Source organism: Marmota marmota, unplaced genomic scaffold (assembly GCF_001458135.2).
Source record: "Marmota marmota marmota unplaced genomic scaffold, marMar, whole genome shotgun sequence".
Classification (NCBI taxonomy): Eukaryota; Metazoa; Chordata; class Mammalia; order Rodentia; family Sciuridae; genus Marmota; species Marmota marmota.
In genome coordinates, this window is record NW_025999913.1 from 17,150,698 (window position 1) to 17,168,530 (window position 17,833).

The window sequence follows — 17,833 nt, forward strand, 5'->3', positions numbered from 1 at the left end:
CTGAAAGTCAGTTCCGGAATGTTCAGCTGAGCTGGAAAGCCCACTTCCGGCTGAGGGAAGCCCACTGCCCTGCCAGAGGTTTTCTGGAGGAAGGAAAAAAGAGAATGTTTCTGAGATTTCCTTTTGAGAGTCTTGTAATTTCTCAAGCTCATGAAAGGCTCTGAGAACATCAAGAAAAGTGTCCAATTTTAGTTTTTTTCTATATTTAAATTTTGTTCAACCTGGAGTATTTCTATACACATTTGAAAGAGACTTTTTAAATTTTATTTTTATCATTCATTTATTTTATCAGAGCATTGTAGTTATCCATAATAATTGGGCTCATTTTGACAATGCATGGAATGTGACTAACTCCATTTCAGTCCCCCCTTCTCTTCCTGTACCTCCGCCGTCTTCCTTCCTCTGCTCTACTGATCCGCCTTCCACTCACTTATTTATTTATTTTTGATTGGTGCTTTCTACATATACATAAAGTTCAAATTCCCTGTGGTGTATGTATGTGTGCACATAATGTGATGAAGCTAAATGCATTTGGTTTCCCTCCTCTATGCTGTCTCCCCTCCCTCCTTCTCCCGCTCCTTCTTTACTCCACTGATCTTCCCTATAGTTTCATGATATCCAATCCCCACCTTCTTTCCTTTATTTCGCATTAGCTTTCACATGTGAGAAAAAACGTTTCACCCTTGGTTTTCTGGGTCTGCCTTATTTCACTTAGCATATTCTTCTCCAGTTTCAGCCATTTACTAGCAAATACAATGATTTCATTCTTCTTTGAGGATAAGTAAAACTCCATTGTGCATATGTACCACATTGTCTAAATGCACTCATCTATTAATAGGCATATGGGCTGTAGAATCCCAATTTTTAAAACACCCATGGAATTCCCATGCAAGTATGCTTTGTTAGAATGCATTTTGGGAAATGATGGCTTAAGCCATCTGCACTCTGCACAAATAATTCATATCCCTTTGTAAGGATAATGGAAATGTGTAAGAGGAAGTGCTCCATGTGGGGGAAGAGCAAGGTGAACAGCAGCCTTCAGGCACTATTGGTGACAGGACCCATGGGTGAGGCAGGTTTGAAGAAAAATAGCTGTTTAAATACTTGGGAATCAGTGTATATGTGAATGTATATGATAATTTTAAGGAATGATAGCAAATGCAAGATTATCTAAATGGAGAAGGCTTTTTGAAAATTTGAAATGCTATTCTATGTTTTCCCAGAAAGATTATCAAATATATCTTTGAAGAGTGATTCAGAGAGAGAGACTCCTGTCTTGAAACTCTCCCTCCTTAAAATAAAAGCTATGTGTGCACATTCCTATGACATGCCCATCACCAGCAAGTGGGGGAGGGGGACTGTGCCTGCTTCCTGACATTGTCCTTTCCAGATGTGACAGTCCCAGTAACTGAGGTGGAAGCCTGGTTTCACAGCTCAGTGGGGCCCAGAGGAAGCACCCGGAGGAACTCACTCCTCTCACACTCTCTGCAGACCTTGTGTTTGTAGTCGAGCCACTGAACAGAACCCAAGCAAGAAGGGAGACATCAGCATAGTTTCTCTCCGACGTGGAGATTTAATATCAAGCCTCCTCTTGGAATTCAGGAAGGAAAAAAGAGAAGGAAAAATTAAAAAAAACTTAGTAGGAAAATTGGTCTTATCGTGTGAATTCTACAAATATTTGACAATACAAATGCTTATCTATGAATCACAAAGCAATGTATTTAATAACAATAATATATTTCATCTTCTGCCAAGACTCGTTTTTCTGAAGCTTAACGAAGAGAGAGATGGAGACAGAGGAACACATTTTCTCTTTATGACTTTTCAACAATCATTTCCATGAAAAAAAAATTGAAATTCTGACTCAGAGAGGAAAGGATGAAGAAGATCAACCTTCCTAAAAGCAAAGCTTTGATGTGTTTAATAACAAAGATTCTCCTCTGCCAGGGAACAAAAATGATCCGACTGTCCATTGCAAAAAGAGTAACTTCTTCACAAGCTTTTGGACATTGCATATTTTCTAACCTGCATCAAATTTAAAAAATTTAGTATAAATAAAAATGTGTCGTATATGCATATAGTACTCTATGCTTTTACAAAATAATTTTAAAATCAAATAATAGCTACAGCTAGCATGAATATGACTCAGTGTAGGCAACATTGACAGAAATGGGAAAGACACTGAGTGAAAACCAGGTGATGAGAGGTAATTATACTCACAAAGGAATGAACAGACTCACCCTAAACTCCCACGGCCCTGATCATGGTGCTGTAGCTGTCTGTCCAGAGTGAGTATTCAACAGACATCAGTTCAGCATGCTCCTTCTCCAGAGCTCTTTCCCCTGCATACCTGTTTAAGACTATTATTTGAAAATTGCATTGGAAAGCTTTGCCCCTTGAAACATGTTCATCTTATGAGTCAGTAAGAATGACTTGGCTATATTGCGTTGGATTTAAACGATGGGTGGGGAAGTCCCACAAGGGAGTCTGCTCCGTGTTCTGACATTTTTTCCTACCCACTGGGGTTCAAAAGTGGCAGAAATAACATCTGGAATCCCTTATGAGGCTGGTTGTTCCTCCAAAAGTGATGATGCTCAGAGTCGTATAACCGGAGAGAGCCAAAACTATGGATTGTACAGGTTTGCGCAGGAGCTCCAGGAGTATGTAGGCACGTACTGTTTCTGAGATATCCGGGCTAACTTAGCTTGAAGATAAATGCAAATGCAGCTGCAGGTCTTGGTCTTCCACATGCTCTCTGACCACACAGTATCTGGGAATGGAATTCCCAAATGTAGGTCAGAAATGGCAGTGGTTGCTGAAGGCCCTTCCGGCTATAAGAGTGCTTTCCTTCTGTCATCTCATTTGAAGTGTTCTTGCTCCCATGTGAGCATTTCTTACTGAGTAGGTAATTGTTGCTTAGTGGTTAAGAACATGTCCTCAAGAATGCTGGGATTCTAAGCATGGTTTCTTTACACAATTCATGCGTGAGCTTTAGAAAGTTATTTTTCTTCACTAAGCCTATTATTCCTATGTAAAACATATATGAGAGTATTACAAATTTTGGGGAAATAATAAAAATATAATGCATTAAAGTATTGAGCACATGCTGGTATATAGAAAATAATCATTTAAAAAAGTAGCTGCAATTAGAGTCTGAACTGGATATGAAGGAATTGGGACAATAATTGCCCTGGCCTAAGTGAATTGGTGCTCTGCTCTTAACTGAATTGGTTCCCATTTTGTACCCACTAACAAGGGCCATCGGAGCCTGTAAAATAAAGGAGACTAAAGACGGAAATGTGAATTTGCTCTCTATCCAAGAATCAAAATACTCCATATCTGTTACATATATGCAGTATGATTAATTTATTAGGGATTGTTAACTGTTTATAATTGCGTGTATGAATGAAGTATAATATAGTTTTTAAGTTGTTAACCTTTAAAAGGTCATATAAGTATTGTTCTTATTTCTAATATCTTCACTATTCCTGACATAAATGAGATGACAATTGGAAATTTTAAGGACCAGGATTTTTTTTTTTATCAGATGTCAATGCAAAACTATCCAGAGTAGTCTGAGAAGTATAGCCATTCCTCTGATGGCTTAGGAATGCACACAAAGACCATCATGACACGTAAGTACCTATGATACTGTTCACTTAGACTTTGTTTATAAAATGTTTCTGTGATGAGCTCTACAATGCTTAATGGGATTTTGTAACATATATATATATGTTATTTGGGGTTTAATTCATCATAGTCCATGTTGGCATACATTGCACAACTTTTAGCTGGAAAGAAACTCCTAGCATAATGGCAATATAAATAAGCAAATAGGAACAACTAAAACCATCATGAAAGCTAAATATTTCCTCCTAATTCTTTAAGCAGGTCAACAGTAAATGCCTGAGTTCCATTGCCCATGGGTGCCTGTGGAGGGATGATTCAGGATTCTGCCGAATCTTGTTCCATGGAATCAAATCTAGTTCTAGAAGCCAAACTGCACAAATTAGCTCTGACTGCCATGGAATTCCTGCCTTTTTAACTGAGCTCCCTCTTTTCCCTTATAAAGCCTGAAGACTGTCTTCTCATGAAGGCAGCTGGAACCCCCAGAGGTCCCTCTCAGTGTAGTCCCTGGCTCTGGTCAGGCCACTCCGTGACACTGGGTAGAGAGAATGACAGGGAAAGTCTCAACACCACTGAGGTCACTCTGAAAAGACTCCTTAGAGTAGTTTTGAAGAGAGCCCAGGAGATGTGAGACCCCCCAAGGTCCTGCCCAGGGAAAGGGCACTCCCACCCAATCAGGCATTCACTGTCTCTTGCTCAATCCATGGAAAAAGATTCAATCAGACAAGCTGCTGAGTTTAAGGTCAAATTGAAATTCTTTTCCCACCTCTTCTCATTTTTTCCAAGCCAAACATTTTTCTGGCCGTAATGCAGAAGCAGAGATGTTTATCCTTACTTGCCCCAGGAACCCTGTTATTTTCATCTTAAGTAACCATTTTCTATGCTTGGAGCTTTCAGCCCACTGAGTGAGGTTTCACTGTGTTTGCTCTGCTCTGGTTTGTCTCAATTTGTACCATTTTAATTTACAGAAGCATGAGCCAACGTGCTCAGTTTTGCTTACCAGTACACAATCAGCCTCCAACTCCCCTCAGAAGGTGCCTGTCCATGTAGTGCCCCAATTTTAATCTATTTTTGTAGCACAAGTCCTATAAACACTTTGTGTAAAGACCGTCTCAGCTATTTTGTCCTTCATTTTCTCCTTACTACAGTCTCACTAGATCTTTTTTTTCCCACAAATTAACTTTTATTGAAAAAGATTACCCATGACTTCATCTGACAAAGTCCCAAGGACATAAATGTAAAATCTAAAACTATAAAACTTCTACAAGAGAAAACTTTAGTGAATCTGGACAAAGATTTCTCAGCTATGACCAAAAAAAAAAAAAAAACCCACGATCCTCTTAGGACTGGTTAGATAAAATGTGGCTCAGGGCAAAGGGCCCATTGTTCAAAACAGAGAACTTGAAGATGGCAGCAGCCTAGCGGACTTGAGAGTGGACCCCCTGAGTACCGGCCCCTGCAGGGCCCCACCAGCCACACTCCAGAGGAGGCCAGCGAACCGTCCACCGAGGCTCCTGAAGCGCACAGCCCTCTGCCTCCCACCCGAGGATGCCGCACTGAGTACCTTGCCTTTCCACTTCTGCGTTTTCCCAGGGGGACAATTATGCACTTAGAAGTGCCAGCCATCCTTTAAAAAGCATATCAAATCCCAGTGCACCTCTGCTCCAAACGTGCGAGTGACTTTCCGTTACTCTGGGAATACAATCCTAAAATGACTGAGCCCGAGACCTGCCCCAATCTGACCCTTGACTTTCAGATCCCCTCAGTGACCAGGCTCCACTTCCCCTGCTTGCCCCAACCCGGGCCTCCTTGTTCCTGTGTAAACTGGACAGCGCCCTCCTGCTCTGGGCCTACTGACCTTGCTAGCTCATTCTTTAGCACAGACCTCAGTTGCCCCACTTCTTGGCAAAATATTCCCCATCTCTCTCCCTCTCCCTCTCTTCCTCCCTCCCTCTCTCCCCCCAACCTTCCTTCCCCGCCCCACCTCCTCAGATTTCAGTTTGACTCTCATATCCAGAAGGAGACCTTCCCTGGCTACTTTCTCTAAAATTGCTGTCCCTGGAATCTCCACTTACAATCCAAGTCTCTGATGAGTCCCCTTCCCTGAATAACTTGTTTTGCAGAGCACCTATCTGGAATTCTCTTGCACACTACTTTGTCTGATAGCCATTCTCTCTGTGGACATATCACCTTCACAAAAGCCAGGGCTGAACCTGCTTCTTCTCTGCCTTCGTGGTGCATAGGCTGGCACCCAGCAACTGCACGTGCACATGTGCATGCGTGCACCCCCTCCCCTTTATCTTTGCTATTGGCTGTAAAATCCTCCCTGCTCTTTCTCTCGTCCATAAGGAAATTAACACTAGATTGAGCCATATGAAATTGTGAAATTGCCAATCTTTGATCATTTTGGTACCGGTTCAAATTACCAATATTGTGTAAAAACAAAACAGCAATAAAATCACGTGAGTGTGCCAATGACAACTGATTAAGATAACAAAGGCATTTGATAGCGGAGGTCAAACATCACGATGAGAATATTATCACATAGAAATAAAACCTGGCGCTCCACTGTAATGTGTCCACCTTTCTGTGAAAGTCTAAACCGCAGAGAGTGATCCGATGCCTGTTCCCTGGGCGATAAGAAGAAATGAATGGATTTTACAGCGACAGTTGTTAATCCATTACCCAGCAACCACAGCATCGGAGACCAATCCCCATTTTCACAAACCTGTGTTCTCTCTTGAAGTCTTATTTAAGTAATATCTGTGCCATCTGTGAATGAAGCCAAACCAGAGACATGCATAAAAATCATAACGGCTCTCACGGACAGTAGCTTTCTCTACTAATCCAGGGAAAGGATTTTTTTTTCATTTTTCTTTCTACTATACCAGCTATTATTATATGTAAGAACTATCAAAAACGAATGCCTTTTTCCCCCCTATCAACTGAAATGTGTAATCCCATGGTGTTAACATATTATACTTAATTGCAATGGTTATCGGCAGCATAAATCTTACATTAGTAGGATAGCTTCAGTGTGTCTGTTTGTACTCCCAACCGTTCACACTGCTGTTGGCATAATACTGAATAGTCTTTATATTTCAATATTTGCAGCTTCTTTTACCTTTTAGCTTTTCTTACTCAAAGATTTCCCAGAAGCTTTGCCAGTATATTAAATCTATTGAAGTCTAAAGCTCGTCTGACTGGAGACTAAATGGAGATGATGTCAATATTACTGGTGGACAGATTGAGCATAAGACTAGTATTTTCTTTCCTTGTTCCTTTTTAAATTTTATCTCATCAACCAATATAACCGGTAGACATATGCCTTCTTGGACCATACCCCAAACCTGATATTTATGCTTTTGAAAAAATATGGCCATGACCAAGTTTGCCCTTCTGATAACTCAGTTTAAACAATGATCATCAAACATCGCTGCTTCTTCAATACTACACGTTTCCTTCTGGCTAAGAAGATGTGCAAATGCTCTTGTTTCTCATTAGTTAGGACCCTGGGTGAACAAAAACTTAAATGAAGAGAAGGAATTCAAATAAAAGAAGAGGGACATTCTTGTCTATGAAACAGACAAGATATTCATTAAATATATTTAATAAATACCTGAAATTTCAACTTGTAGAAGTCTTTTTACCAATTAAAAAAATCAAAATAAGTAGATTGATTTAAAAAAAATCTCTAGAAAGTCAGTGACAAAATATTACAAAGGAATTGCCATATACTTTATTTTAAAATTAATTTTAAGTTGTAATGTTTTAGAGTAAGTCTGTTTGCATTTTTTTTTTCAAGACAGGATCTTGCTAAGTTGCTTGGGGCTTCACTAAATTGCTGTGGCTGGTCTCCAACTTGTGATCCTCGTACCTCAGCCTCCTATATTGCTGAGATTGCAGGTGTGAGCCAGCATGCTGGCAGTTTTTAATTTTATAAAACATTTTTCTAAGGTAACTTACATAGAACATGAATATGTGTATTAGCATAAAGAGAGAGAGATGCAAATTATAATAGCATTGTCCCCCAAACCAGCATCCCAATAGTAAGAGACAAATAAGATGATTATTTCTGTTGGGGGAGGAAACAACGCAGACGTTTATTGCATTTGTTTGACTAAACTTGCAATTGTGGGCCCTTGGGAAGAGGGTAGACATCCTAATTCACAAATTTATTCCCTTTTCTTTTCAAACTACTTAGGTTTTACTGGATAATGATGTTCACAAAACAGGATGGTTAATTAAAATAGATATTTATAGAAGTGGTTATTAAAGAAGGAAGGATAGCAAAATTAAGTGCTTTTTGATGAAATTAATAGATCTAAAGGTGTATTCTACTTCGTATTTTTGAGGTGATTCTTAGATGAAACGAGGACATTCACCTGAGCCTCATACATATTGCTGGACACCTCCTCAGATGTCTGAATCTGGCAGATGCTTCTGTAAACCCTGGCTCCCTTAGCTGGCTCACGTGCCGATATTGAATTCACTCGAAGACTTGTCAAAGCTGGCTGCATATTAACAGCATCTGAAAGGCACCTGAGTGAAAAGGGTGTTGAGGTCCTACTCAGAGCTGCTGGTTCAAATGCTCTGAGGGGTGAAGCCAGTAATTGACATTCTTTGATGTACATGTCATTTGAACAAGATGCATCCAGAAGAATAAAGCTAGTATCCATGTGCAGCTCAAAAAATCATCACAACTGCCACACACCTGGAGCCACCAAGGACATTAATAGAACACCATCATCACCCTGAATGTGCCCTATTCCACGTCAGAATTAGCACTTTGGGGAAGTTCTTCAGGACAATCTAGTGTGTGGCTACCAACAAGGGCCACTACACCAAATTCCAGTTGTCTAAGATGCCAATTTCTCTATTTGGATGGCATTGTAAAGAATGGTAAGTGAATAAATTATTAAATATGCCCTCTATGTTTATGGTAATACAAGGATTATTACATCTTTATATTGACACTTTAGAATAGTTAGCACTGAGTTCCATGGTTAAATCAAGAAACCAAAGCTAACAGAGAAGGGGGAATTTGTGAAAAGGGTACCAGGGAACACTGAAAAGCAAACCCTGGTCAGCTTTGTAGCTAGAAAGTCCACCAGGTCCACCACTTCCTAAACATGCAACCGGTAGTCAGATGCTTTGGTAATCTTATCTATAAAATGTAAGTCACAGAGTCGGCTAGCTCACCTCGTTGCTATAATAGTTACAGGCAAGTGACCCCACATAGTAAGTGCCATACTTGTTAACTGGGCTAATGCTGGCCTCCTGTCTGGTTCAAGACTCTTCTTCCCCACCATTCCAAAATGCTTATGAAATCCCAAAAGCAAAGAATACAAACCTTTGCCAGATTCTTAATGTGATGACTATTTGACCTGATTTCTACAAGGACAGTTAGAATGTTGAGTCATTTGAATGGAAGTCAGAGAGGAAGGTGATCACAGCATACACACTAGCACGTCCTGGATCCTGAACACATGACACACTTAAACTACCCCTCATCAGGCTAAAAATTAGACCCGCAACTTAACATTGGAAGGATTTTCTCTGAGAAGGGTTCAGATAGTAATGAAAAACACATTAAAGCATCAATTGAAAATGGAACCAACATGCTGTTTTATAATAATCTCATCTTATGCCTTATTCCTTTTATGGAATGAAGATAGATATAAAGACAGAGTTACATACACAAACACAGACACACAATGTTCATATCTTTATAGACAATGAGGGAACTGGGCTAATTAAAACACATCATGGGGATTTCCCCTCCTTGTCTCCAGAGACTGAAGCTTCCCATCCACAGGGCATGTAAAAAGTCAAGCAACACTCCAGGTAAGGAAACACCACAACGTCACTGCAGTCCTTTCAAGTTGGCTTGTAAAAGCTGCATCCTGCGCCCTGTGTAAGTCTGAGCCAGATACCTTTGCCTCACTAAATGACCACTTCAGGGGCTTTCCACTGCCGTCCTGGGACCTGCCCTGTGAACACACAACTTCCTAGTTGGACCCTTGACCTCACTTGACCTTGCTGGCTTCTAATCATGTAATTCTTACGGGGGGGGGGGGGAAAATGAAGAAGAGGAGGAGAAGAGAAAGAGGCAAGAGCAACCGATGACGTTGTTTGACAGGAACTTACCTTAAGGCTTGGTAGTGTTGAGAAGCAGAGATGAACAGCTTCCTTATAATTATTCTTCCAGGTGGAGCAGTCCCGTGGGCTAAGAATTCCATCATTAAGACAATGTACTGTCAGAAAAAGCTGTGACTGATCATTAAAAGAGCTGTTCTACACTTGATGGTGACACTCATCAAGTCCTTTGACCTTTGCCTCCTTCCTCTATAAAATCTTTCTCTTATCACAATTTCTCAACATGATTTGACTTTGGAAGGACAAAAACTGAGGATGTCCACAGGGCTTTGTTGTTATGATGAATGTTCCAAGCTTTAGGTGTGTATGTCTACATTAAAAAAGGGATTTCCTAGATCAGCCAGTTACAGAGTGGTTAAATAGCTACAAACTCCACTAATATTGTAGCATCCGTCTGTCTTACAGGCAGTGACAGCCACTTACAAAGAACTTGTAGCAGGTACCAATGCTTTTCTGCTCCCCCTGAATTTATTCAATTTTTCCTCCTTAAATTTTTATTATTCTGCTCTAGCAGATAATAAATTGCTTTAATTTCAAATATATATTCTTAGAAAAATTTGCTTTAATTTCAAATATATATTCTTGAATAATATATATTTTAAGTAATATTTATTATCAGCTATAGGGTCCAATAGAGAGCAATTGATAAAAATTTATTGAGTAGGAGTTTACAAGACGAATAAAATCTTCCTGTTTAAACTATTCTCTCAGATTTTCAGAACAGAAGCAAAGTGTACCAAGCCTTTAACAAGTCCTCTGTAAAAGTGCAGGTAATTTTATCTGATCACTTTGCACGAGGAGGTGATGACAGTGGGGAGGGGAATCCCGATGGACAATACACAGATCATGTGGGAAGTACCAAGTGGCTCTCAAGTGCAAGGTGCGCCTGCTGCCACTGAAGAGGTGCAGCTCTATTCCACACAGACATGTGTCCCAGAGGAAGGTTTTATCTTAGGAATACAGTTTGCAATCATTTTGGTGAACTTAACCCATTACAGTAGCACTGTCAGGTGTACCTGGGACAGTTGAGAACTCAGTCTTGCTTTGCTTTGGCCCATGTCAGTACTAGTGAATAAAGGCGGGGTTGATGGAGAGTCATGGGAACACCAGACCACCAGAGTCTTAGCACTCAGAACCTGACGTCCACCACACAACTCGGTTCCCTAAAGTCAATTACATAATTAGTCTAGGCAGGCTTTCATAACTGAGGCCCTCTTTGCATCCTGGGTGGGGCAATCTGTGGTGGGGACTCTGCTTGTATTGCAGGACATTCAGCACCCTGCCACCAAATGACAAAGCACCCACTCACCTCCAACAATCAAAAATGCTTCTCCAGACATTCCCAAATGTCCTCTTGGGAGGGGAGAATTACTCCTAGTTGAGAATAACTTCCAGTGTTTCATTCCTCTTTGATAACTTTATGATGAAATTTATATGACCAAATAACTCTCTAAAATATTCATATTTTAATATTAGCCTATTAAAATTCAGAACATTTCTTATTGCAAGGAAACCAATTTACTCTTGCTTAATTTGATATTTCCCAACTATTTTCAGTTACAGAATCACCTGTCTCTTACTGGTAGCTATTTTAAATTCCTGCACTGTTACAAAATGTACCAGAAAATCCTGATAAAAATTGTGTGATTACACAAAGGCTTGATGCACTCATAAGAAACATTTAAAGCCTTTATAGTTCATTTAAAATGATATATTTCTGTACTTTTAAGTTAAAAATATCACTTAATTAATGTTAATAGACACAACATTAGCTAAAACAAACTAAAAGATTTTTAGCTCATAATACTTTATAAAATGATTTGGCAGGTAGTCATCATTTTCTGAGACACAGATATTTGTTATGACTTAAATATTATGTGTCCCTCAAAAGCTCTCGTGTGAGACGATACAAGAAGTTCAGAGGTGAAATGATTGGGTTATGAAAGTCTGAACCTAATTAGTGCAGTAATCCCCTCATAAGGATGAACTTGGTAACTGTGGGCAGCAAGGGTGTGGCTGGAGGAGGTGGCTCCCTCCGGCTGGTCCTTGGGGTTTATATGTTTTCATTAAGTGGAGCACACTATGCTTGCTGATTTCCATGTCCTGAGCCACTTTCCTCATCACACTCTTCCGTGGAAGAATGGTGTCAGCCATCTAAGGACTGAGACCTCAGAACCTGTGAGCTCTAAATAAACATTTCCTCTTCTAATTGTTCTTGTCAGGGTTTTTGGTCAGGGGGCAAAAAAAGCAGACTAAAACAGTATTGGTATTATTTTTGTTTTATGAGTAAAAGGTAACTCCATGTCATATACAACCACAAGAATGGGAAGTTATATTCCATGTGTGTAAATCAAAATATATTCTACTGACATGTATAACTAAAAAGAACAGATAGAAAGTTAAAAAAATAAGAAAGAAAGAAATAGTCTCAGGATGGCAAAGTGGTTTGTCTCAGATTTTAAAACATTAGGATGGGAAGGGGAAATCCAGACTACTTTCTCAGAGGGCACCCTTGGGTGGCTTCTGCACATTATATAAGCAGCCACATCTGGAACTAGCCCTGTAATTAGGATAGGACCACTCTCTTATTTCCCATTCCTAAGGCTGTAGTCTTCTTTGGCTCAGCTTAAACCCATCCTGTGTTCACAATGATTGGCTCAGGGACAGGCACCTCATCCAGGTCTAAATTGCTCTATGCATGACATTTGGGTGACTCTTTTAGGAATCTGCACATGAACTGAGTTGTTCCAGTCACATGAAGGCCTAGGACTTCAGTGTGGTTGTTTTGGGAAGGAGAACCCTTTGCTCAGGTCAAGCAAATGAGTGCATGAACAGAGGGTCAGGGGAGCAGATAAGAGGGCTTTGATGGCTGCAACCTTTTTGCTGCTATACAGCAAACTCACCTGCATGGAGGCCAACACAGAGGAAGACAGAAGGAGAGAATTATAGAGGTAGAGGCACAGATTCTCAGTCCAGCTGCCCAGAGTTACCACTTGACATTTGACATTTTCAGCCATTCCACAGTTCCTTTACTGCCTCGCCCATTTTGTGTGTAGTTTTCTGTCAATTGCAATAGAAACCATTCTTAGTAATATAAATGACACGGAAATAAAATCAGTGCCATATCATTTCACAAGTTAGCCATTACAAAGGAGAATGTGATATTTGATTTAAGACTATTTTATAAATGTTGACCTACCATCTATTCAAATCAAACCTCCTACCTTACATATGCTGAGCTTGATCACTGTTAATCCAAAAGCCAAGACAGACTGAAAGAAAAACTTCAGGTGATGTGGTTTACAGTAACTCTAGAGGAATGCTACACACCACCAGCCAACTGCCATATGTAAAAACAAAACAAAACAAAAAAATATTTGGAGAGAATAATACCCATGTTGCTTCCTGAAAGAAGAAAATCAAAGTGAACAAAGAATTTAGTGTAATGGTATTTTGGACATCTGAAACACTAAGACAAATAAGATATCCTTTTCGTATTTTTTTTTTAAGAAACAGATGAATGATTCTGTTTAATTATTTAATTTACTGTGGAGAAGTTGGAATCAAGGAAATGATTAAAATCAATCCAAATATTTTTCCAGCTTCTCCATAAATAGATTCTCTTTCAATTCCATTTCTAAGGTCTGTTTCTTGAGACACATTTTTTTTTTTCATTATTCCTGCAGCTAATCATTATTCTAATTTGGCTAGCTTTCATTCTTTGAAGTCCAGGCAAGCTCATAGCAAGCACTAAATAACAAAGAATATTTCTTCAAAGACTGTCACATGCCAGTATCACTCTAAGAAATGCCCAGGGTGTCACTGACAGAATCCCAGAGTGAGTTACTAAGCCCTGCATCGGAGGAGCAATGAAAATAATAGCTACCAGAAGCTCCTACAGAAGACAGTAAAAGTGGGTTCTGAATGATTCTGATGGCACCTTGATTTTCCGAGGCAGTCGCTTTTGATTTACAAGGAAACAATAAAAACTCAAATAAATGGACCGAAGGTCTATGGACAAGGCCATTTTGAAATGGAGTTTCAGAGAGACAGGTGTCCCTACATGCATGGTATTTTCAGAGATCTCCACAGCTGGCGGGTTGGGGGTTAGTTCTGAAGACCCTGCTGTGGCAACAATGTGGAGGACTCTCCATCTGCTCGCTTGTCTTGAATAAAATAAAATAAAATAAAATAAAATAAAATAAAATAAAATAAAATAAAATAAAATAAAAGCTCCTACCTTTTGCTTTAAATTTTTCTTCTGTCTAATTGCTCTGCTAACTTGTGGTCTCTGCTAGCTCATACCTTTGACCAAGCCCGTCATTGTCCACCCTTGCTAATTTAACTTTTGTTCCTGTTTCTAAAGGACTCCTTCCCTCCCTCGGAATGTCCTCCTCCCACATCTCAAGAGGCACTCACTTAAGGTGCTCCTCCTCTGTGAACAGGGCCCCTCCCTCTTCCCTCACCAGCTTTGTGATTGGCTGCCTTTGAGTCTGGTGGTCTACTTCTTTTCCAGGTAGGGATGGCTAAGGATGTAAAATCTGTGCAGTGAGATTTTTACAAAGCAATATATCCTGGAAAAATATTTATAGATGACGATCAAGATCTGCAACATGTCTTATGTAGTTAGCTCTCTTACTAATCAGTAGTGCAAACTGCCTACTTTCTGTCCACACAATTTCAAATGTGTCCCCCTCTGACAAGCTCCATCCATTGCGTGTATTCTGAATGTGCTGAAACCGTACAGCTATGACGCTCTTTGTCTTGTGGTAACTCCATCTAGACAATGTCAAAGTCCATTTCAATACTGCTTGATTATTCTGAAATCTCCTGGGTATAAATCACTACTCTAGGACTGAAGTTAAAATGTTGGATGATGATTCCAATATTTCATATGTGGGTAATTGTCTTAATGCCTTTATTCCTAAGTCTTCTAGTCTATAAAATGACATGCTCCTCATCTACCTGCTGAGATTTGGGGAAGATTGAGTCTACTAATTTAAAGTGCTTAGTCCTGAGTATTTATAGGTTGAAAGGAATGATTCCTTTCTTTTCCAGGCTACGAATCATGGTCAACTCTCCCAGAACAGGAGACAGGTTAACAGAAAAAAAAAATCAAAACATGTTTATTAAATCGTGGTTTTACATGGTATGGAGACTTTAAAATGAAGACTCAAAGATACCGAGAAATCCACCTGATTTTTCAAAGCTCAAGTCCTATGAAGCACTGACAGTGATGTCAAAACGTGGTTGGACCAGAACATATGTGATTGTCCTAAGATAACTGAGTGGCAACCCAGCAAGGCCGTTCCCTGGGATTCTTCTGACTTCTCTGTGCTGGTATTTCTTTATTTTCTTCCACTTGTGGGGCAGAACCCCTTTAGCTGTGGGGATCCTATGATTTCCATTAAACAAGGTAGCTCTTCCACAGAAAGGCAGGGGAGGCAAGAGTAACAAGTTCTCTGTTTAGGGCTGGCTTTGGGGAAGAGGAATTCTAGTTTCCATGTCTTGCTTAAGTGGCAGGGTGGGCGAGATACCAGAGGGCTGGAGGAGGCCGAGAGAAAGCTGGCTTTAGGGGCTGCTTCTAGGCCTTCCAGTCTTCTTGAGTTTAAAAGAACTCACTGTGTCAAAGTACCACACTTTGGGGATTATGCAGTTGGTACATGAAATATTAGCTACTGTTTCATATGGAACCTTGGAAGACATTGATATTTGTTACCTCTCTGTAACCTCTAAGTTATGCAGCCCAACACCAAGCAACAGCTGCTGGACAGTGGTAGGAAAACACCTAGAACTGTCATAACAGCTACCTTACAAAAGGAAGAAAATGGAAGGAGCTCCGCTTCTCAATATCTGAGGTGCGCATTATTCATTTGTTCTGGTCCTGAACATTTTCGTTTTCTAGAATAGTTCACTAACCTTGAAACAAGTGTTTCCACAGCAGATTGTTTGTGGATAGTGGGGTATTGAACAGGATGAGGACTCCAAAGGTCTTGGCTTGCTGCATGAATTCTTTCCTAGTGAGGAGACTCCTGATACTCCCAAAGGCTTCAAAATTAGGTTGTGTATGTGAATGTGTGGCATGTGTGTGGGGGTGGGCAGGGGGTGAGGGGGTTGTGTCCATACTCAACTGAAGATAAAATATGGCAGCATTAAATGGTTACAGCTTATTTGTGTCCATACAGTAAGGCCCTGTTGCTCTGCTCCACATGACGTGAGCTCCCATGACCACACTTCTTGTTAAGTAGAGCAAGGCTGAAGAATGTGTGCTGCTAGATCTCCTGTGGATGCCACAGCCATCACTGGAAGGCCAGCCTGACCTCAGAAATCTTCCCTACTGCGTGGAGCAAATCAGAAATGCAAATGAAACAGCTCATTGGCATCTTTACTTTATCCCAGCTGATGATACATTTTGCCAGGATTCAGAGAAGTTCCAAGGTTGCATCTGTGACAACATAAGGTTGTCACCCACCTTATGTTTTCACAAAGCACTGAGAGGACATGTAGGACACAGTTGGCTTTGTCATCATTTTGCCCACCAGCCACAAAAAAAGGTTCCTTTGTTTTCATTCAGATTCTGTATCTTTGGAATCTCCTTCACTGAGAAGTTTTGCTTTTAAGCTGGTATTGAAACCAGTGTTTGAGATGAAACTTGATTCCCTACTTCTGTTGGTGGATGAGGTCTGTATAAGTTTTGGGTCTCTATAGCTGAGAGAGCTTGTGGCAGTGTCAGCACCTAGGGCCACAGCTGCACGGCTGGACTCTTCCCCATTTCTAGGGAGAGGCATGTTGAGCTTTTAAGGGAGGGCTTTGCCTTCCAGTGTCACAGAAGACCCCTGTAGCTCACCGCCATTTTCTTTCTGGGTTTTTGTCTCACAGATTTGAAACATGGAATCCACAAACCACAACAGAAGGCAAGAGTGAAAGAAGTAGGATTGATTTAGGTGAGAAGAAAAGTGATGGAATTCTTGCAAGGCACTAGGGGACCTGATAGCAGATGACCACTTAAAAGTCCTAGCTGCTTATGTAACTTTTAGGTAGGAACATTAAACAAAATCAGGTACTAGAAAAATGCCAAGGCTATATTAGTTCATCCCTGAGTCTGTGGTCCTGAGTCAGGTGAGTCCTGCCTTCCTATCCCATCACCCCAGGACAAAGGAGTTGGCTGGAATATTTGGAATGTTTCTATGGGTTAACTCCCCCCACCACCACCACCAGTAGACTTTGCATTAAAAAGATAAAATGCTTGAATTGGGATCCATTAACTGTCGAATCTTATTCAAAATAGAGACAAATGCAAACAAAGATGGAGCAAATTCCTTAATTTTGTTCTATACATCTGACCCTCCATTAAACCAAACAAGAGCTTGGTTTTTCTGCTCCATTTTTTACAACCTGTCCCAATAAAAATGTCAAGTGCAAAAAACAAGGGCACCTCAAATTAATTAAACTCATTGTATCGTCATCCAATGTCTTTGTTCCTCAAGACTATCTCCTAGGAAAAGCCCTGAAGATATCCACCATACTTATTGATAGCAATTCACCACACTAAATTGAGGAGGAGAAAATTAACGCTGCCCCTCAGCCTGTACTGAGAATGACTGACAGGAGGATTCAGGCCCAGTGGCTTTTTCGTCTCTCTGTTGAATTGACTGGACAGGGTCTTTTCATCCTCATGTAATAATAAAAGAAGTATTTCCTGTGGAGGTTGAGACTTACAGGAGATCACCCTTCCTTGCTAAGATCCTTGCTCAAAAGAAAGGTCAGGAAAGCTGCATATGGACACATTCTAAACTCTCTTGCCTATGCCCTAGTGGAGACCTGGCTTAATGAGACTAATAAACTCTGCCTTACCCTTTAGGACACTTAGAGGAACACCCCCCAGGGTGATCAGCCTATCAGGACAGGCACTCGCTGTGTGGCTATTATTCCTAATACTTCTGAATTACAATAGGCAATGCAAATGCATAAATCTATTCAACAACAGAAGAGACATTAGGATGGAGCAGGTCACCACTTCTAGAATATAGTTATATGTCAAAGATTA

General features: G+C 40.3%; 1 long non-coding RNA gene across 2 annotated transcripts in view; it reads right to left on the reverse strand.

Annotated features, from left to right (window-relative positions):
* The window catches only part of LOC125615605, a 54,497-nt gene extending 40,340 nt beyond the window's left edge, over positions 1 to 14,157 (reverse strand). The window contains exons 1-4 of one of the 2 annotated variants that reach the window (XR_007346273.1): positions 14,027 to 14,157; positions 12,690 to 12,846; positions 9,778 to 9,856; positions 8,026 to 8,169 (exon numbers count right to left, since the gene is read on the reverse strand). This is a non-coding gene — a long non-coding RNA (uncharacterized LOC125615605). The remainder of the gene's footprint in view (positions 1 to 8,025; positions 8,170 to 9,777; positions 9,857 to 12,689; positions 12,847 to 14,026) is intronic. The other variant, XR_007346274.1, reaches the window with a different exon arrangement.
* Positions 14,158 to 17,833: the final 3,676 nt, after the last annotated feature.